Here is a 26,956-nt window from a genome sequence, read left to right on the forward strand (position 1 = left end):
GAATGTTTTTACTGGAAGACATAAAACAATTGTCCTGTATTCTCCCTTCTCTGCTTTTTTCCAGTGTTTCATATCAGCTGTGTAAACAGTCGATACTGAATAGTAAAGAGGTGTTGCTGAGCAGATAATGGACTTGAATTAGATAAACTTGGCTTGGACAGACTGAACATACCATTGGGGCATATTATTCTTACTTACGGTTTAATCTGATAGTTACTAACTTGAAGTCAATAACTTTAAGATGTTGAATGAAAAAGAGAGAGCAACTGTCAGGGAGAATCAGTGTGACCAGAGTGTAAAATGTACATTTTCTATATCTTTTGAAGTTTTGAACAAAAGGTCCTTTCATTTTTTTTTTTTTTGGTCGGGGGGGAAGGTTATTTTTTTCGTAAATCTTTTTGCATCTTAATTCAGTTTTAAATTTAATTTTAATTATTTTTTTAAAACTTAGAAACATAAAAGTATTTTAAACTGACTAGTTCTCACAAAAATAGTTCCATTTCTATTAAAAATAACCATGGTTTACCTGAGCCATGATTATTAATATACTAAGTAGATATAGATGCATTGTTTTGTTATTTTGGGTTCTGTCAGCATCTTTGTTCAATTTAAGGGAAAGCAGGTAAGCAGAGAGAGGCATAATGAGGTAGCTTGAAGCCAGAAATGGGAAGATCTGGGTTTATGACCCAGTTTTACAACTTCTTACTATCTGTGTGACCATGTGCCTTAATTTTTCACAGTGTAAAATGTAGATAATGAGACCTACTTTCTCTGTGTCAGGAAGTCGTCTTGACTAGGAAATGGGAAATTGAGTGGGATGATGTTTGCAAATAGAAAATTGATATACATAAGCGGATACTACTATTCCTTATAAACAAAAAATCATGTAAAATATTTATGATATTACTACTATATGTAGGGCAATATTCTAGGTTTTGTGAAGATAAAAAAAAATAATAAATCAGATAGTTCTTGTAATTCAGTCCAGAAGCTTGTAGTAATAGAGGACCAGCAAACTTTCTGTGAAGAGCCAGATAGGAAATATATTAGGATTTGCAGGCCAGATTGTCTCTGTTACAGTTACTCAATTCTGCTGTTGTAGGGCAAAAGCAGCCATAGACAATATGTAACATAATGAACATGGCTGTGTTCCAATAAAACTTTATTTACAAAAACGTGCAGGGGGCCAGATTTTGTCCACAGACTGTAGTTTGCTGACCCTGGGTCTAAGCAGAGATGACGTGCACATATAACTGTAATATGCAGTCGGAGTACTAAATATTACAAATGAAATAAATGAAGAGTAAAGGACATCCCACGGAGGCAATACAGTCTTCCAGGAGATTGCAGATTTGAATTAGGCCTTGAAGAATGTGGGCATGTTTGAATTGTAAGGTGAAGGAAGACATTCCCAGCAGTAAAGGTAGTCCAAGGAAAGGTGTAAAGGTGGAAACAAGAAGGAGGTATTTAAAGAAGAGCAAGTAGGGGCGTCTGGGTAGCTCAGTCAGTTAAGTGTCTGACTCTTGATTTCAGCTCAGATCGTGATCTCAGGGTTGTGAGATCCATGCCCAACATGGAGCCTACTTAGGATTCTCTCTCTCCCTCTCCCTCTGCCCCTCCCTACTCATGCACATACTCGCACGTGCTCTCTCTCTCTCAAAAAAATAAAATCAGTAAAGAAGTGCAAGCAATTTGTTTGGCCAAACTATAGGGGTAAAGTTAGAAGCAAGAATTCACTGGAGTGGGTGTAAGAGAAGAAAAGCATATATAGTCACTTAAATATAAGCTATATTGTTTTTGACCTCTCACCACCTCCATAATGAATACCAAGCTATAGTTGTTAGGAAGGTATTTCTTATATTTTTGCTTGGTTAGAACTCTTACATGTTTCTATGTTGCAGAATCATTTTAGGTGCTTCTTTTTAAAGAAGATTTTATTTATTTATTTGTCAGAGAGACAGAGATGGAGACAACACAAGTAGGGGAGTGGCAGGCAGAGGGAGAAGCCGACCCTCCTCTGAGCAGGGAGCCCGATGTGGGACTCAATCCCAGAACCCTGGGATCGTTACCTGAGCTGAAGGCAGACACTTAACCGACTGAGCCACCCAGGTGTCCCCATTTTAGGTACTTCTAAGGATGTGCTGCAACTTGTAATTATTCCCAAGGGTGGTTTGTCTATCTCATGGTGCTATCCCTCATCAATCAATGAGGAATTGCACATAGGTCGGCTACTCCAAGGACAGAACCATGAGAAGGAATGTTTGATTCAGAGCAGGGTCTAGCTCTCTAGGGCTACACTGTCCAACATGGTGGCCACTAGGCTCATGTGGCTGTTTAAATTTGAATTTGAAAATTTAGTGTTCAGTCATACTAGCCACATTTCAAGTGTCCAATCCCCACTTGTGTCCAGTGGCCACTATACTGAATAATGCAGATACAGAACATTTCCACCATTGCAGAAAGTTCTGTTGGACCTTGCTGCTCTTAAGAGATAAGGAACCAAGCAACCATTATACATTGACTTAGAGTCCTGGGGCTGGAGATTTGGTTGACAGTTACATTTAGTGACTGGCACCATTAAAAGATACAGGTTTCCCTGGCTATCCAAAAGTAGAGCATTTTTATGAAACCTTTTGTAAGTTGAAATTGTGTAAAACAAAACTTCCCCTGCTTTCTGGAAGTTCACATTAAGCCACTACGCTTCTATGAAAGACCTGTATTGGGGCGCCTGGGTGGCTCAGTCGTTAAGCGTCTGCCTTCGGCTCAGGGCATGATCCCGGATTCCTGGGATCGAGCCCCACATCAGGCTCCTCCACTGGGAGCCTGCTTCTTCCTCTCCCACTCCTCCTGCTTGTGTTCCCTCTCTTGCTGGCTGTCTCTCTCTGTGTCAAATAAATAAATAAAATCTTAAAAAAAAAAAAAAAAAGACCTGTATTAGCACAGTAATGGCTTTTTTGGATGAAAGTTAAAATTCTCTTTGGATTTCTTTTGGTTAGCAAAACCGGGTACCAATGGAGGTCTTTCATTAAAGTGAAGTGGCCTAACATGAACTTTTGGAAAGCAGGTGATATGTATACATCACTTTCTAAGTAGAGTTGACCCAGGAATAATGTGGGAATTAGGGTCACCAACTCTCTGCACAGTCAAAAATCCATGTATAACTCTTGATTCCCCAAAAACTTAACTACTAATAGCTTATTGTTGACTGGAAGCCTTATGGATAACATAAACAGTTGATTAACACATATTTTGTATATATCATATACTGTATTCTTACAATGAAATAAGCTAGACAAAAGAAAATGTTATTAAGAAAATCATAAGGAAGAAATAATACATTTATAGTACTGTAACATATATATATATATACACACACACACACATATATATACACACATATATATAGCGTGTGTGCGTGTGTGCGTGTGTATATGTATACAAATGAAAGTTCATGTATAAGCGGATCTGCACAGTTCAAACCTGTGTTGTTCAAGGGTCAATTGTATTAGTTTTGTCATCCGTGATATGGGTACTAATAGTACTTATAGGTGGTTATGAAGACAAAATGATGCACAAAATGATGCCTCTTTGGAGGCTGTGAAATACTTCATAAATACAAGACATTGCTATTATTTCAGTGATACCATATTTGTATCTTCAGGCAGTTTCCATTATTTCTATGTTTGCTTCTGTGTACAAAATTATGTCATTTGCAAATAGAGATAGTTTTGCTTTTTCCTTTCCAATAGGATGCCCTTTATTGTTTTTTTAAAGATTTTATTTATTTATTTGACAGAGAGAGAGACAGCCAGCGAGAGAGGGAACACAAGCAGGGGGAGTGGGAGAGGAAGAAACAGGCTCCCAGCAGAGGAACCTGATGTGGGACTCGATCCCAGAACCCTGGGATCACGCCCTGAGCCGAAAGCAGACGCTTAACGACTGAGTCACCCAGGGGCCCCAAAGATTTTATTTATTTATTTGGGAGAGAATGAGAGAGAGAGAGAGAGAGCGCACAAGCTGGGGGGAGGGGCAGAGGGAGAGGGAGAGGGAGAAACAGACTCCCTGCTGAGCAGGGAGCATGATGTGGGGCTCCATCCCAGGACCCCGAGATCATGAGCTGAAGGCAGACACTTAACCGACTGAACCACCCAGACGCCCCTGAAATTTATTATTTTGACATGGAAAACAATGAAATCTGTTTATTGATGTGGTAGTGTGGTAGTATAGGGGAGAAGAAGAGAGAAGATGGAGATTTGAAAAGGATAAGATAAACCATGGGAAAGGAAGGGACTCTAAATTGGGGAAACTGCATGAGCAAAGACAAGGAAGTAGAAGGATCATGGAATATTCAAGAACTAGTGAGTGATGAGACAGAGTTAATGTATATAATCAAGTGTTTTTGTTGCATAAATAGGTAGCACATTTTCCACAAAGGTCCTCCTATAAAACTTTAATTTAATCTAACAAACTCAGATCTGGAATCCCATTGTTCATAGTGGTCTCATAGTTATGTCTCCCCAGAGTGCAAACATTTTAAAACACCAGGACAGCAAGGAGTGGTGTGGTAAGCAGCTTCTGACGTGGCTCCCAGTGAACTCTTTCTCCTGGTATTGACTCACTTGTGTGGTTCCCATCCCTTGAGTGTGTTCACCAAATGGTGAACATCTAGATATCTAGAAGCCAGAAGGGCAATATTTTGGAGTAAGGGCTGTCCCTGGCTCTGCCCCATGCAGACTACTGCTAACTCTTCTTAAATGGAAGGTCATCCTTACTGGTAGCAGCTAACAACCTTACAATCCCTAATAATCAGCTCTTTAGGATTTGTTTTGCTCAATTTACAATTACCGTTAGTATGTGAACGTGACATAGGCGGATTTCTGAGGTTATTCGTTTTTTCTTCCTTTGTGGTCTGACCCAATTATGTTGTCATTGACCTGCGGCAGGTTTATACTCCTGCAGTTCTCCAACTTGTCAGAATTATTTCAACTGCTTCTCTGTAGCTGTCAGCCACATCCCCCAACTTAGCATTATTAAGAAAATATTGTGTGAATTTACTCTTTAAGCCCATTACCTAAATCACAAAGAAACCATCATGGTTTACTGAGCACGAACCCTTATGAAACCGACTTAATACAATTCACATATTAGTACTTCTTTAAAAATGATCCTCACATCAGGTCCATTATTTAAACTATGTTTTCATAGTTTTCTTTTTGAGAAGCAAGGAATGTGCTTATCAGAAGCCCGGCGAGACTCAGATCTCATTTCTCTCCTACATGTCCCCGAAGCCAAGAACGGAAAGGTGTCCGTTGAGGTTTCCACTGCTCCTTCATCCGGATGACACCAGACAGGTTTGGCGATGCAAGTCATAGCTGTCAACAGTGCTCTGGTGTATCCCTGGTAGGAAGCAGCAAGCAAAAATAGGGCAGAGCTTCTTAAGGTGTGTCACTCTGCTCAACTAGAAAGAGGACAACTGCTGCCCATGGAGCCTCAACGCAGTGTCCCTTTAATGCATGGCATTTCTCGTTCTGTTCCTTGAGTCGTAATTGACCTGTTTTTGTACCGTTTAGATTTTACAGTGTCAAGTGAATGCTGCCTGGCTTGCTAGTTACAAGTTATTATTTTTAATGCTATATTCCAGTTGTTTTGTGAGTGCGGAAGCTTATTTCTACCAGCTCAAACGTTTGACTGGTTCTGACTTGTGTGGTAGGATATGGGCATCCCTGTCTGCTCAGTGCCTGTTTTGCAGAATATTAAGCCGGATGTTGGGGTAAGTCAGAAAGAAAGCAAAAGATAGTAACCTTCCATCAGGGTTTCCAGGGCTTTGAAAGGAAAGAAGAGAATAAAAAAATGTCTATCGATACAAAACTAGAAATCTATACATACTTGATTGTGTGTGTGTACAATGTGGGTGGAGGTGTCTGTTTAAGGAATTCTAGAGAGAGAACTGTGCATGAAGAGCTGCTGAAAATCTACAGCATCAAGTGCTCCTTGATGCCACAGAGCAGACGCTGCCCTGGAAGCACTGACCGCACAAGGACTGCAGGCTGCGACAGAGAAGTGCGGTCGAAGGAGGTGGAGGTGCAATTGGGATGATTAAATTGCAAATCTCCCTCCGTTTCCCAACAGATAACACTATAAAATAGCATTCTAGGCAGTAGAGGACAAATACGTTAGCTTGATGAGGACTCTGTGGTTGGACACAAGGATATATAAAGAAGGGCAAGAGTGGGTGAGTTTCTTTGCTGCATTCTGTCATTGGCAGCACTATGCTGGGTTTCTGAAAAAAAGGAAAAACAAATCTTGGCTTTTTTTTTTTTTTTTTTTTTTTTTTAAATCCGAGAGTGTGGTCTGACAAAAGGATTGATCTTGATGTAGACTAGCTTTGGCAAGATTGTTATCTCCAAGTTTAGGAATTTTAAAAAATACACACCCGCCATGTTATAGTTCATTTCATAGTAAAATTTAAAAGCTTGTTTCCAATTTTAGCTGTTTGGCCAGCTCCCCAGTGTGAAGGTAGCAAGGAGAAAACACATTGCCCCTAACCTAGTTAATTCCTATTTACTTCTCCAGTTTCACTTGGGTTTTTTGTGATCAGGGCGCCTGGGTGGCTCAGTCAATTAAGCCTCTGACTAGGTTTCGGCTCAGGTCATGATCTCAGGGTCATGAGATCGAGCCCCACGTCATCAGGCTCCATGCTCAGCAGGGTGTTTCCTGGAGATTCTCTCCTCTCCCTCTGCCCCTCTCCCTGCTCCTGCTCGGGCGCGCGCTCTCTCTCTCTCTCTCTCTCTCTCTCTCGCATTAGATCATGTTGCTCCATTATATACTCTCATACCAACCTGTACTTTTTCATCTTACAATTTATCAAAGCTTGTTACTGTGTATTTTTGTAATTACTTCCTTTATGTCTGTCACCAGATAGCTGATATTTTTTGCCCTCCCCCATTTTTTATTGAGATACAAATGGCATATAACATTGTGTTAAGTTTAAGGTATACAGTGTGTGGATTTAATACATTTATATATTGCAGTATGATCCCCCCCCCTTAGCCTTAGGTAACAGCTTCATCATGTCACATAATTACCATTTCTTTTTTTGTGGTGAGAACATTTAAAATCTAGTCTCATAGCAACTTTGAAATACATTATACAGTGCTGTTAACTATACTCACAATGCTATGCTTTAGATCTCTAGAACTTACTCATTCTTCTAACTATAAGTTCGTACCCTTTGATCAACATCTACCCAATTCCCCCTCTTCTTGGCTCCTGGCAACCACAATTCTAGTCTCTGTTTCTACAAGTTCAGCTTTTTTAGATTCTACATATAAGTGAGATTATACAGTATTTGTCTTTCTCTGATTTACCTCACTTAGCATAATGCCCTCAGGATCCATTCATGTCCTTGCTGATGGCAGGGTTTCTTTCTTTCTCGTGGCTACTTATATACACATTGTACTTATATACACATCTTTTTATCCATTTATCCATTGACAGTTTGTTTTTGTGTCTTGGCTATGTGAATAATGCTGCAGTAGGGCAGTGCAAATATCTTTTCAATATCCTATTTTTATTTCCTTTGGATAAATACCCAGAAGTGGGATCGCTGGATCATATGGTATTTTTATTTTTTGAGAAACCTCCATACTGTGTTTTTTTTTAAGATTTAATTTATTTATTTGACAGAGAGAGAGCACGTGAGCACAAGCAGAGGGAGTGGCAGGCAGAGGGAGAGGGAGAAGCAGGCTCCCCACTGAGCAGGGAGCCTGATGTGGGACTCCATCCCAGGACCCTGGGATCATGACCTGAGCCGAAGGCAGACACTTAACTGACTGAGCCACCCAGGTGCCCCTCCATACTGTTTTCCGCAGTGGCTGCACCAATTTACATTCCCACCTACAGAGCACAGGGCTCCCTTTTCTCCACATCCTTGCCAACACTTGTTATCTTTTGTCTTTTTGATGGTAGCCATTCTAACAGGTGTCAGGTGATATCTCATTGTGGTTTTACATTTGCATTTCCCTGATGATTAATGATGTTGAACACGTTTTCTTGTGCCTGTTGGCCATCTGTATGTCTTCTTTGGAAAAATGTCTATTCCAATCCTCTGCCCATCTTTAAATCAGATTGTTTGTTGTTTTGCTGTTGAGTTGTATGGGTTCCTTATATATTTTGGATATTAATCCCTTATCAGATATATGCTTTGCAAGTATTTTCTGCCATTCTGTAGGTCGCCTTCTTTTTTCTTTTTATTGATTGATTGATTGATTTGAGAGATCATGCACATGTGTGTGCATGAGCTGGGGTGGGGAAGGGGGGAGGAACAGAGGGAGAGGGAGAAGCAGACTCCCCGCTGAGCAGTAAGCCCAGTGACCTTGAGATCATGACCTGAGCCAAAATCAAGAGTCCGATGCTTTTAAGCCTCTGAGCCCCGCAGGCATCCCATTGGTTGCTTCTTTTGCGTACAGCAGCTTTTTGGTTTAATGTGGTCCCCACTTGTTGACTTTTGCTTTTGTTGCTTGTGTTATTGCCATTTAATTCTGTCTAAAATAACTCTATTTTGTTTTGGGTGGAAATTTTTCTACCTAAAATCTATATTTCTAGGCTCCTGTGCATTTATAGCTGGTCACGTAACATAATTCAGACCATTAAGATGTTGGTAAAATTATGTAGTAAGGTTTCAGGGAATGTTCTTTCTTTCTTTTTCTTTTTAAGTTTTTCTTTATTTGAGAGAGAGTGAGCGAGAGAGAGCATGAGCAGGGTGAGGGGCAGAGGGAGAAGCAGACTCCCCGTGGAGCAGGGAACCCGATGCCAGGCTTGATCCTGGGACTCAAGGATCATGACCTGAGCCAAAGGCAGATGCGTCACCGATGGAACCACCCAGGTGCACCCACAGGGAATGCTCTTTAAAATGACAACAGACACAGCCTACTTGGGTGGCTTTTGCCTGTCATGCTCCCTCTTTTCCTGCTTCGGGCCCAGTCACAATACTGGAAGAGAAGCTGTCACTTTGCATCCGTAAGGTAACAAGCCTCAGGTGAAGGCCATACCCGATGGTGAGGCTGAGTAAAGAGAGAGATGCAGCACAGGTCCCCCCAATGCGGTCCCAGAGCCACCATAGTCCTGAGGACTTAATTTTAACACCAGAAAAAGAACCACCTTGTGGATTTTCATGTGTTTTTTTTTTCTGGTTTTATTCGTTTGTTTGTTAAGTGGTACAGAAGGATAAGCAAAGAAGGAATGATATGGACTATTTTGCCTAGAGAAGAGAGCTGGGTTTTCTTAGACTGGGGAGTGATGTGAGGGAGTCATAACCCTTCCGGAGAACTCATGATTGAAGACGTCAGTGGAGAAGAAAGCACCCCGCTCAAGAAGGGAACAGCACTCACTGAATGAGTTACGTCAAAGGAAGTGGAGGGGAAGTTATGAGGGTCTGTGGTATATCTAATGTTCCTGTTATTAAGTGTGGTTGAGTTGGAGGAGAGAGGCTCTATGCGGTTAATATAGTTATTACGTGCATTAAGCAGACCAGAGTGCATTAAATATAGAGAGAATTGATTTTGTACAACTATCCTCTGCCATCTTTTTAGAAAAATAATGACTAATGCAACTCTGCAAATGTGTTTCTCCGGAAAAGCTTTTGGGGAAGGGAGGTTTATTTTATCTAATCCCTTTCATCTATGTTATAGATTACTTAGTGTGCTTATTTGACCTTGGGAACTAAACTTCTGGTTATTAGGCAAAAGAAGGCTAACCTAAAAAGAAAAATTACATTGAACACTATTCATACAAAATCAGCCATTTAGGTCAACTTTTTTCCCTGTACTTAAATAAAGAGAGTACCCTGCCGATCAATGGAAAAGTGCATGTGGAAACTGAGGTCTGTGGGCCAAAGCACAGTCCATGTTAGGGAGTGCAAAACATGGCTTGCTCTCTACTGCTGTTCCCCTCCTCCCGCCCCCCATCCCTTCCTCCAGACAGATTTTCCCAAATGACTTCAAGCATGGACATCAGACTGTCCACACCAGGGAAAGGCCCAGGCTTCCCACGAAGCAGGCCAAAGCCTCTCATTAGAGGCAAACTCCCGTCTCACCACTCTAGAGCTTGCATCTGACCTCCTGAGTTTTACACCATTTCTCTATTTTCTCCCTTCACTGGGCTATTGTTTGCCTTAGAATAGTGCTTGCCCCATATACCAGTACTATTTATATCCTCCTACTTCTTGCTGATTGACCTAGCTTTGGAATCCTTACTTGCCCTGATCTTGGATAGTTGTGTACGCTTCCTTACTGGCTCATCTTTGGCTTCTGATCCATTTCCTGCTCTGACTTCCCGTATTTGCTCAATCAATCACTGACACCCTATATCTGCCTCCCTGGTTCCTGGGCTGGGCCCTTGCAACTCATTGAGTTCTTTTATAGGGTCTAATGCAGAGAAGCAGAAAGAGATGAACTGCTTGGCAGGAAATTCATATGAGCACATAACCTGTACATGTCCCATACAGTAGAAGCCAGACTTCCTGCCTGTGACCATCTTTATAGAATCCCTTTCTCCGCCAGTCAGGAACTTATTAATTGCTGGAATCTGATTTTATGGACAGGCTTAATTTCAAATGTCCACATTTCAAGCACTTAACTATTAATTCCTTTTCTTTCCTTTTTTTTTTTCTTTTCAAATTTTTATTTAAATTCTAGTTAGCTAACATATAGTGTAATATCGGTTTCAGGAGTAGACTTAAGTGATTCATCACTTATATATAACACCCAGTGGTCATCACAGCAAGTGCCCTCCTTAATGCCCATCACCCCTCTAGCCCATCCCGCACCCACCTCCCTCCATCAACCCTCAGTTTGTTCTCTATAGTTAAGAGTCTCTTACGGTTTGCTTCCCTCTCTCTCTTTTTTTCCCCCTTCCCTTATGTTCATCTGTTTTGTTTCTTAAATTTCACATATGAGCGATTTTTTTTTTAAACATTTTTATCTCAAAGGAACATCAAACTCAGCCCTTCATAGAAGAGCTTGTTTGGGCCAAATAAATGGTCAATGAAGAGGCAAGGGTCTCTTGTCCAAAAATAAGAAAGAAGTTTATGGTGCAAAACTGTTCTTTTCTTTTGTTTCCTTTTTTTTTCATTTTAAAAATTAAGACTTTGGTTTGTTTTAGAGCAATATTAGGTTCACAGCAAAATTGAGGGGAAAGTACAGAGATTTCCCGTTTACTCCGTGCCCCTACACATGCACAGCCTCCTCCACTATCAACCCCCCCTCAGAGTAGGACATTTGTTACAACTAATGAACCTATCCTGACACATCGTTGTCACCCCAAAGTCTACAATTTACATTAGGGTTCGCCCTTGGTGTTGTACATCCTATGGGCTTGGAACAATGTATATTGACATGTATCCATCATTGTAATAGCATACGGAGTTTTTTCATTGCCCTAAAAATCCTCTGTGCTTCATTTATTCATTCCTCCCCTCCTAACCACTGGAAACCACTGATCATTTTATTGTCTCCACAGTTTTGCCTTTTCTAGAATGTCGTATAGTTAAAATCATATAGTACAGAGCCTTTACATTGGCTTCTTTCACTTAGTAATATGCATATAACATTCCTCAATGTCTTTTCATGGCTTGATAGTTCATTCCCTTTTAGGGCTGAATAATATTCCATCGTCTGACTGGGACACAGTTTATTTATGTATTCACCTACTAAAGGACATCTTGATTGCTTCCAAGTTTGCCAGTTATGAAAAAGCTGCTATAAATGTCTGTGTACAGTTTTTGTGTGGATGTAAGTTTTCAACTCCTTTGGGTAAATACCAAGAAGCACGATTATTGGATCAGATGATAGAAGTGTGTTTAGTTTGGTAAGAAACTGCCAAACTGTCGTCCAAAGTGGCTATGCTGTTTTTGCATTCTTACCATCAGTGAAGGAGAGTTCCCATTACTCCTCATCCTTATCAGGATTTGGTGTTGTTGCTTTTCCTGATTTTGGCTATTCTAATAGGTGTGTAGTGTTCTGTATATCGTTTTGCAATTTACCCTATTGACAATGCTTTTGTTGTTCCCAGGGAACAGAAACTGTGAATTATGGGATTCTCTGCAGCTAGTTCAAATTCAAATCTGCCAGTCCTAATCCTTTCTCAAATGTTTAAATGAAAAAATGTTGGTAAAGCAATACATGTAAAGCACTTTGGAAAGTGTCTGGTACGATGTGAGCACTGTACAATTGTTTGATAGTATTTTAACTAATAGTCTATCTGTATTCATGAGAACCGCTGGCAGCATGCTTGCCGTGAGCCCATTTGCTAGCGTAGGAAAGTTGCTGAGTTGAACCTTTGTTGGTAGCGAGGCCCACTCATTCCTTGCTAAAAAGACACACATCAAAGATTTTCAATACCAGGAGTACCTGACTGACTCAGTTGGGAGAGCGCGTGACTCTTGATCTTGGGGTTATAGGTTCGAGCCTCATGTTGGCTATAGAGATTACTTAAAAATAAAATCTTTTTTCCCCCACCCACTAAAAATAAAATCTTAAAAAAAAAAGATATTCAATACCAGAATTTCTGTCAGAAATGGATCTAAAGATGAAATACTTATGGATTCACTCAGCACCTTTTCTTCTCCCTTACCAGGGGAAGCTCCCTCCTGGGTCATTCTGTATTGTGAAATCAGTGTGGAGCTCGGCTGGGACATGGTGCATCAGGCCTTCTCAGTCATGCGTGAGGCATCATCAGCATCATTATGTCTCTGAAAGCTCAGATCTAGATGTCTCTTTGGTCATCTCCCTTAGGACTTAGGCTCTCTCCTATACTGATGCCTTTAATCACAGCATTCTTTATAGTTTCTTCCAACGCAAGCACAAGTCGAGCACCAACAACGTATTTCTTCTTCCTCTTTTTTTTTTTTTTAAAGATTTTATTTATTTATTTGACAGACAGAGAGACAGCCAGTGAAAGAGGGAACACAAGCAGGAGGAGTGGGAGAGGAAGAAGCAGGCTCCCAGCAGAGGAGCCCGATGCGGGGCTCGATCCCAGGACTCTGGGATCATGCCCTGAGCTGAAGGCAGACGCTTAACGACTGAGCCACCCAGGCGCCCCCGTATTTCTTCTTCTATCAGTTCAGTCTTTCAGTAGGTTATTTTTTTCAAACTACTTATAAGACCCAATCAGAGTTGAGAAGAAGCCCCTGGGCTCTAGCCAATATGCAGCTGGCTGGATCACTCTGCTTTCCTCCCATCAGCCTTCCCTCCCCACCCACCTGTCTTTGATGCCACTACTGATGTGCCTTGAAGCCATCAGATCAATCCCTGTTTGAACTGGGAGTCACAAGAAGGTCAGACTCCCCCAAGTAATCCCTCATCTCCTGGACTCTCATCCCTACCCGTGTCACATGTCACCTTATCAGTGACTGTGTTCCTGCTCACTGGTTATTTAATTTCCTACACTTCCCCCTGGTTCTCACCTGTATTCTTTTTCCAAATTAACATTGCCAATAATTTCTTTCATTGTTTATTGTCTGTGTCCTCCTGCTAGAATATAACTGTCATGAAAATACTGACTTTGCCTTGTTCGCCATGTTTTCCTAGTGGCAAAAACAGTGCCTGGCACATGGTAGAAACTTGAAAGACAAGCGGCAAGTGGCTCTCTAACGGTAATGGGCACATGACCCTTGGGAGAAGATGCTTCTACTTCCTTATCCACCTCCAGGAATCCTGCTCCATCTCTTCTTTTCAGCATGAACTCCCTTTAAACTTCTGTTCAGAGTCTCTGAGCTTTGCTTGCCTTTCCCTTCCGAAGTCATAACTACAATGGCCGTGCTCTTTAGGCTCCAGCCTCAGCCTATCTTTTCTTGGTTAAGCAGTTGCTGAAGAGATGCTTGCTCCCCGTATGCTTTTTTGGAGAGGGCAGTGGGGGAAAGGGTAGGGCTAGAAGACTGCTTTCTTTTGAAAGTCACATAACTGCAGTCCAGCCACAAAGTTTGGCCAGCTTCTGAAGATCTTTTTTCTTCTTGTTTCTTTGTACTAATACAGACAGATCTGAACACCACTTGGCAGTATTCCCTGCCATTTTCTTTCCCCTGCCATTTCTTTCATCAGTAATCTGTATTCTAGCTCAGCTCTGAAAGATTGTCTTTTTTTCAGCCCTCACCGTGAAGGCTGAATTATAGCTATCATTTATTTATTGCCTGCAACACATTTATCTATGTGTGCATTTATATGTGTGTGTATTTGCATGTGTGAATATGTGTGTATGTGCACACACATGCATATATATGTACACACATACACACCACTTTATAGATGAGAAAACTAAGGTTCAGAGAGATTAAATAACTAATCACTCAGAAGGTGGGGGCGCCTGGGTGGCTCAGTCGGCTGAGCATCCAACTCTTGGTTTCAGCTCAGGTCTTGATCTCAGGGTCAAGATCTCAGGGTTGTGAGATCAAGCCCTGTGTCAAGCTCCATGCTCAGCAGGGAGTCTGCTTGAATTTTCTCTCCCTCCGCCCCTCACCCCACATGTGCTCTCTGGCAAATAAATAAATAAATAAATAAATAAATAAATAAATCTTAAAAAAAAAAAAGATCACCAAGAAGGCAAAATAAAGTTTTAAAAAGAAGAATCCACCCTTCCTCACCTCTCATTCTTTTTTTTAACTCCAGTATAGGTAACATAGAATGTTATATTAGTTTCAGGTATACAATTTAGTGATACAATAATTCTATACATTGCTTGGTGCTTATCATGGTAAGTGTACTCTTAATCCCCTTCACCTATTTCATCCATCCCCCTCCCACCTCCCCTCTGGCAACCATCCATTTGTTCTGATAGTTAAGATAAAATCGCTCTTAAAAGATCACCAAATCTTGTCAATCTCTGTTAATTTAACATTTTCATGTTGGAGCGTTTCAAACATAGACAAAAAGGGAAAATAATATCAGGAATACTCCTGTGTTATCCTTTATTGTCTTCAAACTTTTAAAAGGAATAATACATTACAGATAAGGTGATGCCTCTTGTGTGCTTTTCCCTGATCACTCTCTCCTACTCTCTCCCCAGATGTAACTGCTTTCACAAACTTAAAAAAATAATTCCTGTGCTTGCTTTTATATTATTCCTATATACAAATGGGTCTATTAAAAAATACTTAGATTTAGATTTTTTAACTTTTAAATATTATCTGTCTTTATAACAGTTGCTTCTGCTTAGCTCAACATTATGTTTTTGAAATTTTTCCATGTCAATGGGTCTCTTTCATTCATTCATTTTCATTGCTCATGGTATTCCATTGTATGAATATGCCATAATTTATTTACCTGGCCTCCTATTGATATATAGGTTGTTTCCATATTTTGATTTGGAAAATGATAATGTCATTTTTCAGTCATTGTATTCTGCCTCTCAGCAGCATGTTCCATAGTTAGCCCTCTTTATTATACATTTTTCTCTCTTGGTTCTGCAACATCAAGAGTCTTCATTTTTCTCCAAGTCCTCTGGTGACTCCTCAGTTTTCCTTACCTGCCTGCCCTCTTCCACTTAACCTGATATTTGGGGGGTTCCCCAAAACTTGGCATTGGACCCTTTACCCTTCTTCCTCCCTCCCATTTTTTTCTTAGATGGTGTCATCTATTTCTATGATTTTAAATACTCAAAGTGCTGTCTCCTACCTACATCTTCCCTCTGAGCTCCAGGCATGAATCATGACGATTGTACTTGACACCTCTTCTTCGATATCTCGGAGGCCACTCAAGTTCATACTTGAGAAATCTAAAAAAAAGAAAGAAAGAGAAATTCTTTATTCTTCCATCTAAACTCATGATAGAGCGTTTCTAATATAATGCTCAGTGATCCACCTCCTGGTAGTCGCATCTTTGTGTAATCTCCTCTCCTGAGTGTGGGCTGGACCTAGTGACTGCTTCTAAGGAATACAGTAGAGTGGAGCAAAAGCCACGAGATGTCACTTTTAAGATTAGGTTATAAAAGACAGCTTTCATTCTTTCTAGCTCTCCTTACTTTCTCACTCTGCTGAAGACATGTGTCAGGTTGTGAGCTGCTCAATGGAGAGGCCTATATGACAAGAAACAGAGCTGTCTCTGCCTAACACCAATGGAGAATTGCATTCTATCAACAACTCCATGAGTGTGAACTTGTAAGATGTCCCTGCTGCAGTTGAGCCTTGTGATGGCTGCAGCCACTGTTGACACATTGACTGTACTCTTGTGAGACTCTGAGACAGAGGATCCAGCCAAGCTGCACTGGGATGCCTGACCCACAGAAAGTATGAGATAATAAACTTTTGTTGCTTTAAGCTGTTAAGCATTGGAGTAATTTGTTAAATGGTGTTAGATAACTAATACAAATCGTGTTCACCTTCCAGCAGTCCCCATATCAATAAACCATCTATTTGGTAACTCAGGTTGTAAACTAGATTCTTCTATGACTCATTCCTCTTCCTCATCCTCTATAGTAATCCATTCGTTAGTCCTGTAGCTTCTGTCTTCAAAATCTAACATAAATATCTCAACTTATTTCTCTACTGATATACACTAGGCTAAGCCATCATCATTTCTTATTTTAAGGGAGAAGGAAGAGGTCTTTGAACAGGCCCCTTAGGGGATGTTTAAGGTCATTTTATCCTCCTCTTTTTTCTTATTAATTTATATTTGCCTATTTAATAGATTTTTATTACTGAGCTCCTTTGTTTAAGTACTAGGGATGGTGATCAAAACCTAACATGGTCCCACGAGTCATGGAGTTTGCAAGGGAGACACATCTTATAAAATTAACTGAGAAATGTGAAAATTCTCTGAAGAAGGGATATCTGGTTCTACGAGAATAAGATCCCAGTGTGTTTATGATTTCTCAAGAAATTGATATTGAGGATCATTCTTGATCAGAGGGGCTTCCAAACTTGTTTGTTTGAGGCAGAATTTTCTAGAATTGTGCAGAAAGTGATGGTTGATAAAGCTATGCATGTGTCATTATGTTCCGTCATCTGACTAGTCATTCTCTTTCCTTCCTTTATTACCCTCCCCATATATGAATCTCCAGGGATGGGGCCTTAAATACCAGAAACTATGGTTGGTTGTTCTTCCCCACCTTCCCCATCAAAGAGTCAGGACAAATTATCAAGTTTACATTATACCTAAGGAAAAAGGGGATACAGTTGTTCCTATAATACACAATGAATGAGTGTTCCAATACAAGCATGTAATGGTGTAAGATATCTCTTTAAAGTATTACATCTGTTTTTCTTTAGAATCATAAAAACTCTTAGAGTTGAAATGGGGACTTTATTGGTCATTGGATTGACTCCCCAGTGTAGTGTGGAAATTTCTCTACAGTTTTCATAATCAGTGATCTTCCAACTGCTGCATAATCTTTTCTAGTAACTGGCAACTCATTGTCACACAAAGCACCTCATTTAATTGTTACAAAGATGAAATTGTTGTGAACTTTTATATTAATTAGAATTCTTTCCTTTGGTTTTTTGATTTTTTAAATTTTTATTTATTTATTTATTTAAGTAGGCTCTATGACCAACGTGGGGCTTGAACTCATGACCCTGAGACCAAGAGTCATGTGCTCCACCAACTAAGCCAGCCAGGCATCTCAGAATTTTCTCTACTTTGATTTTTTTTTTTTTTTTATTTATGTCTGTGGGGCCTGTTTACTTCTAGCAAAGCTGAGTAATTCTAACCTAGGGTCCATTGCTACTCTGTAAATTTATATCAAAAAGCTTCCACCCTTCATGACTAAGGCTTTTTAGATGGATTATTATTACTTCTTCAAAGGTAATTTCATATGTCCTCACGTCAGTTCAATGGATTCTTTATAGTAAGAGACAGTCTTAGAACTTGAATTGTATGAAACTATAATTTTCTCAATCACATAGATATTTGATGCAGTCATCTGATGTGAGCAAGCAATCTGTGTGAGGAAAACTAGAGTCAGCTTGCAACAATTCCTTCCTGTTACATGAGGGTGACAGAGTGATCAGCAAAAACTGTTTATGGAAGTCAACACTCATTCCTCAGTCCTTGCTTTCTGAAAACAAATTTGCCTGGGGCATAAATAAGATAAGATGTAAATAAGTATGATAGATAGTCCTAATTAAAAAAAAATCTCAGGCCTTGCTTCTTGTAAATTGGACTTTGTGATGCATTTATAAATATCTAATGTAATATTTTGAACTATATTGTACCTTCTTTTTCTAGTCAAAAGTAAAGCCAGTATCTGGGATACGTTGCCTATGCAGATAAAATTATTGCTGACAAACGGTCAGTGTCATCTTTTTTTTTTTTTAAGTTTTTTATTCATTTGAGAGAGAGAGCGTGCACGAGCGAGAGCACGAGCAGGGGGAGGGAGAAGCAGGCTCCCGAGCCTGTTACAGGGCTCAGTCCCTGGACCCCGGGATCATGACCTGAGCTGAAGGCAAATGCTTAACTGACTGAGCCACCCAGGCGCCCCATTGGTCAGTGTAGTCTTAAATGCATGGGAATCATTTGCTTATAAACTATACCGTCTTTTTCTATTACTGGTGTTTAAATATCGCCCATGTCTTTGAGGCTTCCATAAGATGGACGAAGCAAGTTTATTAAATATGTCACTGGTCTTCGGTTGCCAACCATTGGGTTTCATATTTTAATAGTAAGGATGCATCAGTTTTCTTCTTTTTTAAAAAAGTTTTATTTATGTAAGTAATCTGTATACCCAATGTGGGGCTTGAATGCAAGACCCCAAGATCAAAAGTTACATGCTGTCCCAACGGAGCCAGCCAGGCACCCAGGATGCATTAGTTTTCATTTGCTGCATGACAAATCACCAGAAACTTAGCGGCTTAAAAAACATATGGTTTATATGAGTCAGGAGTCTATGCACAGCTTAACTGGGTTCTGTGCTCAATGTCTCACAAATTTGAAAGCAAAATGTTGAGTGGGCTGTGTTCCTTTCTAGAGCTCAGGGTCCACTTCCAAGTTCATGTGGTTGTTGACAGAATTCAGTTTCTTCCAGTTGTATGACTGATATCCCCACTTGCTCTTGGCTGTCAGCCAAGGGCTGCTACAGCTTCTAGAGACCCCTGCAGCTCCTTGCCACTTGACTTTCTTACAATATGTCAGCTTACATCTTCAGAGCCAGCAGGAGAATCTCTGTGATCTCTAAAGCCTCTTTTAAAGAGCTCTCACCTCTTTAGGTCAGAACCAAACCTCTCTTTTGATTAATTTAATGTCAGATGATCAGGGACTTGAATTATATCTGCAGAATCCCTCTACCCTCAACATACGATGTAACTTAATCATGGGAGTGACTCCCCCATCATATTCACAGGTCATGTCCACATCTAGAGGGAGGGGGGTACACGGGGCATGCGCACTAGGGCAGGGGGCATCTTGGGGACTGTGTTAGAATTCAGTGTACTACATTCCATTTGCTCATTTCTGATCCTAATACCCCTGAGCTTCACTTGTATCATCCATCAAATGAGAATTGCTATAGATATTAGGACCCCACTCCTAGCAGCAACTCTTGTTTCTCTTTGTGCTATTACGATAAAGATAGAAACTGATCTGGTTTACAGAATCATAAGAAACTTCCCAGACTTCAATAGGCATACTGGTATTTTGGAAGGAAAATATTATGTCTTCTAGATCATCTCAAAGGAACAGGCTTTCCAGAAAAGTTAGTATCTACATTGTCACATCTTTCACAGCTCTCTTCCAGGTCAGTGCCACTGCCATTAGCACAATACCCCATGGTAAGTAGAAGGGACACCCACAAGCAGAATAGTGAAGTAAACCTCCAAATGAGACCTTCTCCCCCTGTGAGATCCATTAGTGTTTGGGTTCCATTCCAGTTGTTTGAGGTCCTTTGGTTATGGTCATCATCATGGAAAGTACCATCTTGAGCTATTTAGTGAGGCCTTATTTCTTGGCAATTGAAATCTCTGCAAATCTAGCATCAGTTGGTAAGACAGACAATGAAAATGGCATATATTCCCTCTGGCAGAGCTGGGAAGGGCAACGAACCACAAGCACCTGACCATCGCTTAGTTACACAGGGAATCTGGACCATTCTAAGACAAATGGACACGAAAGTTGTTAGAGAAGGTACTATCCTTTAGCACTAGTAAGGAGAAAAAAGAAAAGGAAACCAAAACTCAAATTAGAGCTAGCCATTGACTTACTAGAGATAAGGAGAGACAGAATGTTAGTTGAAACAAAGCAAAAAGGTGAGAAAGGCAGGCTATGTTTTGACAGTACACATTTTTCTCTAACGGAGCATTTCCTTTTCGAAAATTCCCTATCAGATGCCAGGAACACCTCTATAAATGAGTTGGGGGAGGGACACCAGGAATGCTTTCAAATACCATAACGTCTGGCAGATAATGACCGTGCATGGCAAACGCTAACCTGTAGGAGGAGTGTGCAGTGCAGTCTGCCTAGAGCAGGCAGCGACAAGGAGTCAACACCAGTGTTCACAGTGATTCATGGGAGGACTGGAGAGAGGAGGAGTGAATACAGAAAAGCATGTTTCAGCATGCCTGGTCAATTTTCAGTAGTAGGAGTGGCTCTGCTTTCCCTCAGGTGGTCAGTCTTCCAAAACTGTAGTGAACAGAAGCCTCTATCATCTGTGTCCATATAATGAATGCCATTTAGAGCAAAGAATTCTTTATTAAAATCTTTTGAAATTATGTCTGCAAGAGATATTTGACAGGTTAAGAGGAAATGTGGAGGAATAGAGGGGTGTCAAGAACAAAAGCTCAAAATGTTGAAGGAGATAATGTTCATGGTGATGAATTTCCCATGAGGCCAGTGGCAAGGTGGAATGATGGGTGTACACGAGGAACTGGGAAGGTAAAAGCTGAGGAGTCATTTGCTTTCTATTGCTGTAGGCCACTGGCCTCAGGCGACATTCAGCCGTGTTTGGAGACCTTTTCCACTGTCACAGCTGTGGGAAGGACAGGCAGTACTACTGGCATCTGGTGGGTAGAGGTCAGGCGTGCTGCTCAACATCCCACAGTGCACAGCCCCCTATAGCAAAGAACTGTCTGGTCCTAAAGGTCAATTGTGCTAACGTGTGAAACACTGGTCCAGGGACTTTCGTTCTGTTATTGGATAAAGTTGAAATGGCAAATGCTACCTCCTTAGCTTAGGTTAGCTTAGGTCCTCAGAATCATGCAGTTCAACGTTTTGCCTTTTACCTTTGTCAAAAGCCTCCACTAAAAATAAACGTACAAAATTTAACATGACATTTATGATTTTATTTTATTTTAAAGATCTATTTATTTATTTGAGAGAGAGAGAGAGCATGAGCTGGAGGGGCAGAGGGAAAGGAAGAGAGATTCCCAAGCAGACTACACACTGAGTGCAGAGCAGAGGCGGGGCTCGATCTCACAACCCTGAGATCAGGACCTGAGCTGAAACCAAGAGTCCAATGCTTAACTGAGCCACCCAGGCGCCCCATGACATTTATGATTTTTAAAAAAGACATTGTTCATGCCTTACATGAAACATTTGATGTTAATTTTGTTGCTGGTAAAAAAGAATACCCTTTGCTGAGGAATGTTCATGCATTTCCTGTTTAATAAGATCCATGTAGTAGATCTTCTTTCCCTTTTTGCCTTGATAGCCAGGAGGTTCAGGGCCAAACTTGAAGCTCATTTATGATTTTTGAGCATTTGAACATGATAGCTAGAATAGTTTGCATCTTTCTTATCTTCAGTTTTGATTTTCTTCTTACATTTCCATTGAATTACTATTCATATAATATTCATATGTATGAATATTATACAGATATTATATAGTCACATGTAATATCCATGTATGTGATTTTTTTCATAATCAGACAGAAAGAAACTTTCTTGCTTTATGGAGTTTCTAATCCTTTTTTTTTTTTTTTTAAGAGAGAAAGTGTGTGCCTGAGTGGAGGGGAGAGGGGCAGAATGAGAGAGAGAGAGAGAGAGAGAGAGAGAGAATCTTAAGCAGGCTCCATGCCCAGCACAGAGCCCATTAGAGGGCTCAGTCTCACGACCCTGAGATCATGACCTGAGCTGAAATCAAGAGTCAGACCCTTAACCAGACTGAGCCACCCAGGTGCCCCAAGTTTCTAATCATTCTTTTTTTTTTCTTTTAAGGATTTTATTTATTTATTTGAGAGAGAGAGAGAGCATGAGCAGGGGGAGAGCAGAGGGACAAGCAAACTCCCTGCTGAACGGGGAGCCTCATATGGGGCTCAGTCCCAGGACCCTGAGATCATGACCTGAGCTGAAGTCAGACATTTAACTGACTGAGCCACCCCGGTGCCCCCTAATCATTCTTAACATGAACTACCTAGATTATTTATATGTAGGTTGTTATTGTGAGTCCTTTCTAAGCAATGTATGTTCATGCAATTTTGTGCATTAAATACATTCTTGGAACGTCAGACATAGCACTTGCATCTGGCAAGTGCTGCTGTGGGAATTAGAAAAGAGGTATGACCAGAGAAACACAAAGGATCTCCAATCAAAGGAATTCTGAAGCCTAGTTAAGTCTGGCTTCCTTCAATGTGGTGCCACAAATCCATTCTGTTTTAGATTCTCTATAGCAGTTGTCAGCATCTTGGTGAAGGCATTGTCAATGTAGAGAGTTTTGGCCAACTGGATCTGAGGGAAGGGGAGTGAAGAAAGGGTATTGTGGAATAAATGTCCATAAAACTAAATGAAATGGAGAAGGAAGTAAAGACAGGATGGGGAGTAGCAGATAAGGAGAAAACAGTAGAATGACCAAGGAAATCAAAGACCCCTCTAGGTAAAAGAATAGCTCCTTGAAAAAACTAGAGGCAGAGGAAGTTAGAGTTAGGGTTAGGGTTACAGGGGGAGTTATCCAAGTTTGAGATTTCAGACATGGAGGTATTCTGGAAGAAGACAATATAAAAATGTGGCTATGGGAGAAGGCAGAAGTGAAACAAAGGTGAAGGTCATTGCAGGTGAGGAAGTCAAGGACTTGAGAGATAAGGTTATTGAATGCATATCCTAATTAATGTGGACTAGAGAGGTGTAGTCATTATGGGTTATTAAAGGAGAAATGCCTTCATGGAATATGGAGAGAGAGTTAAAGGTAATGGTGGGGCTCCTGGGTGGCTCAGTTGGTTAAGTGTCAGACTCTTGATTTCAGCTCAGGTCATGATCTCAGGGTTATGAGATTGAGCCCCGTGTTGGGCTCTGTGCTGGGTGTGGAGCCTGCTTAAGATTCTCTCTCTCTCTTTGTCCCTCCTGCACCCCTCCCTCTCTAAAAAATAAATAAATAGGGGCACTTGGGTGTCTCACTTGCGTGGGCGTCTGCCTTCAGCTCTGGTCATGATCTCAGGGTCCTAGGATTGAGCCCTGCACTGGGCTCTCTGCTTGGTGAGGAGTCTGCTTTTCCCTCTCCCTCTGTGTTCTCTTTCTCTCAAATAAAATAAAATCGTTAAAAATAACTAAATAAATGAAGTGTACAACTGAAAAAAAGAAAGGAAGGAAGGAAGGAAAAAAAGAAAGAAAGAAAGAAAAAGAAAGAAAGGTAGGTAGGTAATGGCAAGGAGGATGAGAGAGGAAGGTGGTGCTGGGTGTCATCCACAGATGAGGTACTTTTTTTTTAAAACATTTTATTTATTTATTTATTTATTTATTTATTTATTTGAGAGAGAGAGAGAGAAAGAGTGAGTGAGCATGAGCCGGGGAGGGGCAGAGGGAGAGGGAGAGAATCTCAAGAAGACTCCTCACTGAGCACAGAGCCTGACATGGGGCTCGATCTCATGACCTGAGATCATCACCAGAGCCGAAACCAAGAGTCAGATGCTTAACTGACTGAGTCACCCAGGCACCCTGATAAATGAGGCACTTTAAACCAAAGATATAGGATTGATTTTAAACAGAAGTAGTCTTGCAGTGTAAAGAGGTCCTAGATCTATTTCTCTACCACACTGTGAGACATGGACACTATGCAGATTTTGCTTGATGGACTTGGAAGGAGCACATGGGAAAGAAGAAGAAAAAAATCAGCCATTATTTCACTGTCCTGAGCAATCCCTGTGAACATATCTAAGGAGATTACACTAGAGATGATGTAAGAATTGGTCAGAGTGGTTTGGGGCACCTGGCTGGCTCAGTGGTTAGAGCGTTAACTCTTGATCTCAGGATTGTGAGTTCAAGGCACACATTGGGCATAGAGATTACTTAAAAATAAAATCTTAAAAAAAAAAAAAAAGAATTGGTCAGAGTGGGGAGACACACTCGGACAAAAAGGTAATGAAGTCTTTGATCTAGGGCTGTGGTTGTTAGAATAGAGACAGAGATGGATACAAGCAAGATCAGCATTCAGATGATCAGTTAATTTTCTTGCCCTTCAGTGCTAATTTCTGAACATTATCTGTGTTCACAAGGCCTGCAAGTTGTTTTAGTATTCCTCTTTGCTTATCCTTCCTTCTGAGCTCCAGTCTATCTAGCTCTTGCCTCCTGCTGCTTCTTTCCATTGAGAATTGATTTCGCTGAAAACATTTTCATCTGGTCCATAACCCTGTTTTACGTGATGTTCAGGGCAAGGCGGCATCTTTACCGGGGCTTACTGTAGCACTCGCTAATAGAGCGCCAACTACAATACAGCTGGGCCCTTTGCCTCCACCCTTTCTGGTTCTTTCACTGGGAAGGTCCACTCAGCCTCCATCCCTGAAGTTTAACTCCTCAAGAATTGGATTCGATGAATTCATAAAACAGCATGCAGGCATTACTTGAAGGGAACTACACTTTGGTTAACTGATTTATTTCTTTGCCAAAACCACTGTGTGTATGCACACATGTGCATATGTACACATGACTGGTAAAAAGCCGCCTGTGTTTGAATGTTTCCTGTGGCTGTGTGTTTAGGTAGCTTCAGCATCACTGTAAAAGGTATGCAGTGGGTTGTCACCAAGCTGGCAGCTGTTGCTGTACTCTACTCCATGAAGTGAGCATGGAGAGCAGTCAGTCTCTTGAGCAGTTTATGCCTGGTTCTTGGCATCGTTAAAATCCTGTTCTATTCAGTGTTGCTTCATTTGTGCAATCCAAATGCTTCCTTTTCAGACAGAGCATTGAAAATTCTTTAATAAATAGGTTTTTATTTGGCATCAAGTCTAAGTTGAAGGATTTTTCATGTGGGAAATAACAATATAATGGTATTTTGGAGAGCATTTTCCCCTCTTTGGCTAACATTTGTAAGTGCTTTATGGCTTCCAAAGCTCTTTAATGCACAAGATGTTTTATTTCTTATACAATCTCATGGAATCAGTACTGTGAGCCCCCAACTTAAAGGTGAGTAACTGGATTTTCAGAAAGGAAAAGTGGATTACCAAAAGCTAGGTTTGAGTGATGGATTTAAGGTAAAAACACTGGTGGTTGTAAACTCTAGGGATCTTTCGGTTAGAAGGTGCTAACCTTGAACAAGTGGAGTTTCTAGTGTGCTACCAGTTTGTATTGTAATAAAGTATCTTCAGCTTGATCTCAAACTGTATTTCAAGGTTAACACTTTATAAATGGGACTAAATCATTGGAGCTTAGGCCAGGGGCTGAAGGTTTATTTATTGATCTAGTCTGGCCTCTTGGGTTTCTTGATATTTGGTGAGATGGTACATTTGTCAGTACATTGGAAAAGCATTCTGTTTCCTCCAGAATGAAGAGCACTGCTCTTGAATTTTAAACAGAAGGAATGACTATCCAACAGGGCTCATGGGCACAAAGCATAAACAGCAAGCCCCACTTTGGAAGAAAATAGGCAACTTCTATAAAGCCCTTCTATCAACACTTACTTAAATCTATGCCTTAAAAATAATAGAAATGTATGATAGTAAGCAAACATATTTTTCTATCCTAAAACTATTTCAAATGAGGTTATTAGTGGTCCAATGTGTTTATTTTCAAAGATATACTTTATAATGTTATAATACTTTAATATTCTGGTTTATGTAATACAACTAAATTATAAGCTATTAAAGTATTTCCACATGGATTACTTATCAGTTACAAAGGGTGAAAGATCCTTTTACCATTGAGAGATCTGACAAACACCACCTGCACCAAATGATCCAAGTTAATACTCCCAATACCAGGACAAATGAACATTATGTGGGTCCCGATGCAATGTAGCGTGAAGGACATGATATCATGTCTTTAGGCACCTGCCTAAAATGCTTAACTGCGGTCTAGTCGTGAGAAGCATCAGACAAACCCAGACCGAGGGGCATTTTACTAAAAAATTGGCCTATACTCTCCAAAATGGAAATATGAAAGACTAAAGGCAGAAGAACTGTTCCAGAATGAAGGAGTCTAAAGAGGTGTGATAACTAAATGCAATGAGTTTCATCTGGATCAAAAAAACAAAATTGCTCTAAAGGATGTTATTAGGAAAATTTGCAAAATAAAAAGTTGAGCAAGAAAAGATAGCAATATCTTTACAAATAATTGAGAACGTTTTGACATTTCTTTAGAAATAATATGAATTGATTTGAATGTTATTTTGAAAGCAATCTAGAACTAAGAAATGAACAGCTTGCAGAGAAGCCTTTGAGTTTGCTTCATGATTTCAAAATGGAATAAAATAAGAAATTTTGCCTATTTCAAGGGAAACAAATTTATTACAGAACCTTGTTTCAGCTCAGGTATTATCTAACTTAGATCAATTATACTTGAAGAGAATTTTAAGATTTGGGTAGAGTATCTTTATTTTGGTTTATCTGTTTTAATCTTCAAGTGAGTCATTTGAGAGGCATTTTGTTTTTTATATACAATCCCTTTTAAAAACCGTTTATCTGTTTACTGGTTTGGCAGTACACTTATGTGTAGAGATTCTAAAATAGCCACCCAGGTACCATCGACACAGTAGTGTGGGGAATTAGATTAATTTATAGAATCTTCTGTTTTCATATTTTACCATTTCATATTCCACCTTCACACCCAGAAGAGTATCTG

General features: G+C 40.3%; 1 protein-coding gene across 1 annotated transcript in view; it reads left to right on the forward strand.

Moving 5' to 3' along the window:
* FRMPD4 (FERM and PDZ domain containing 4) overlaps window positions 1-26,956 on the forward strand; it is a 787,588-nt gene that overhangs the window by 126,062 nt on the left and 634,570 nt on the right. The gene's annotated exons all lie outside the window — the stretch shown is intronic.

Source organism: Ursus arctos, chromosome X, assembly GCF_023065955.2.
Source record: "Ursus arctos isolate Adak ecotype North America chromosome X, UrsArc2.0, whole genome shotgun sequence".
NCBI classification, from domain to species: Eukaryota; Metazoa; Chordata; class Mammalia; order Carnivora; family Ursidae; genus Ursus; species Ursus arctos.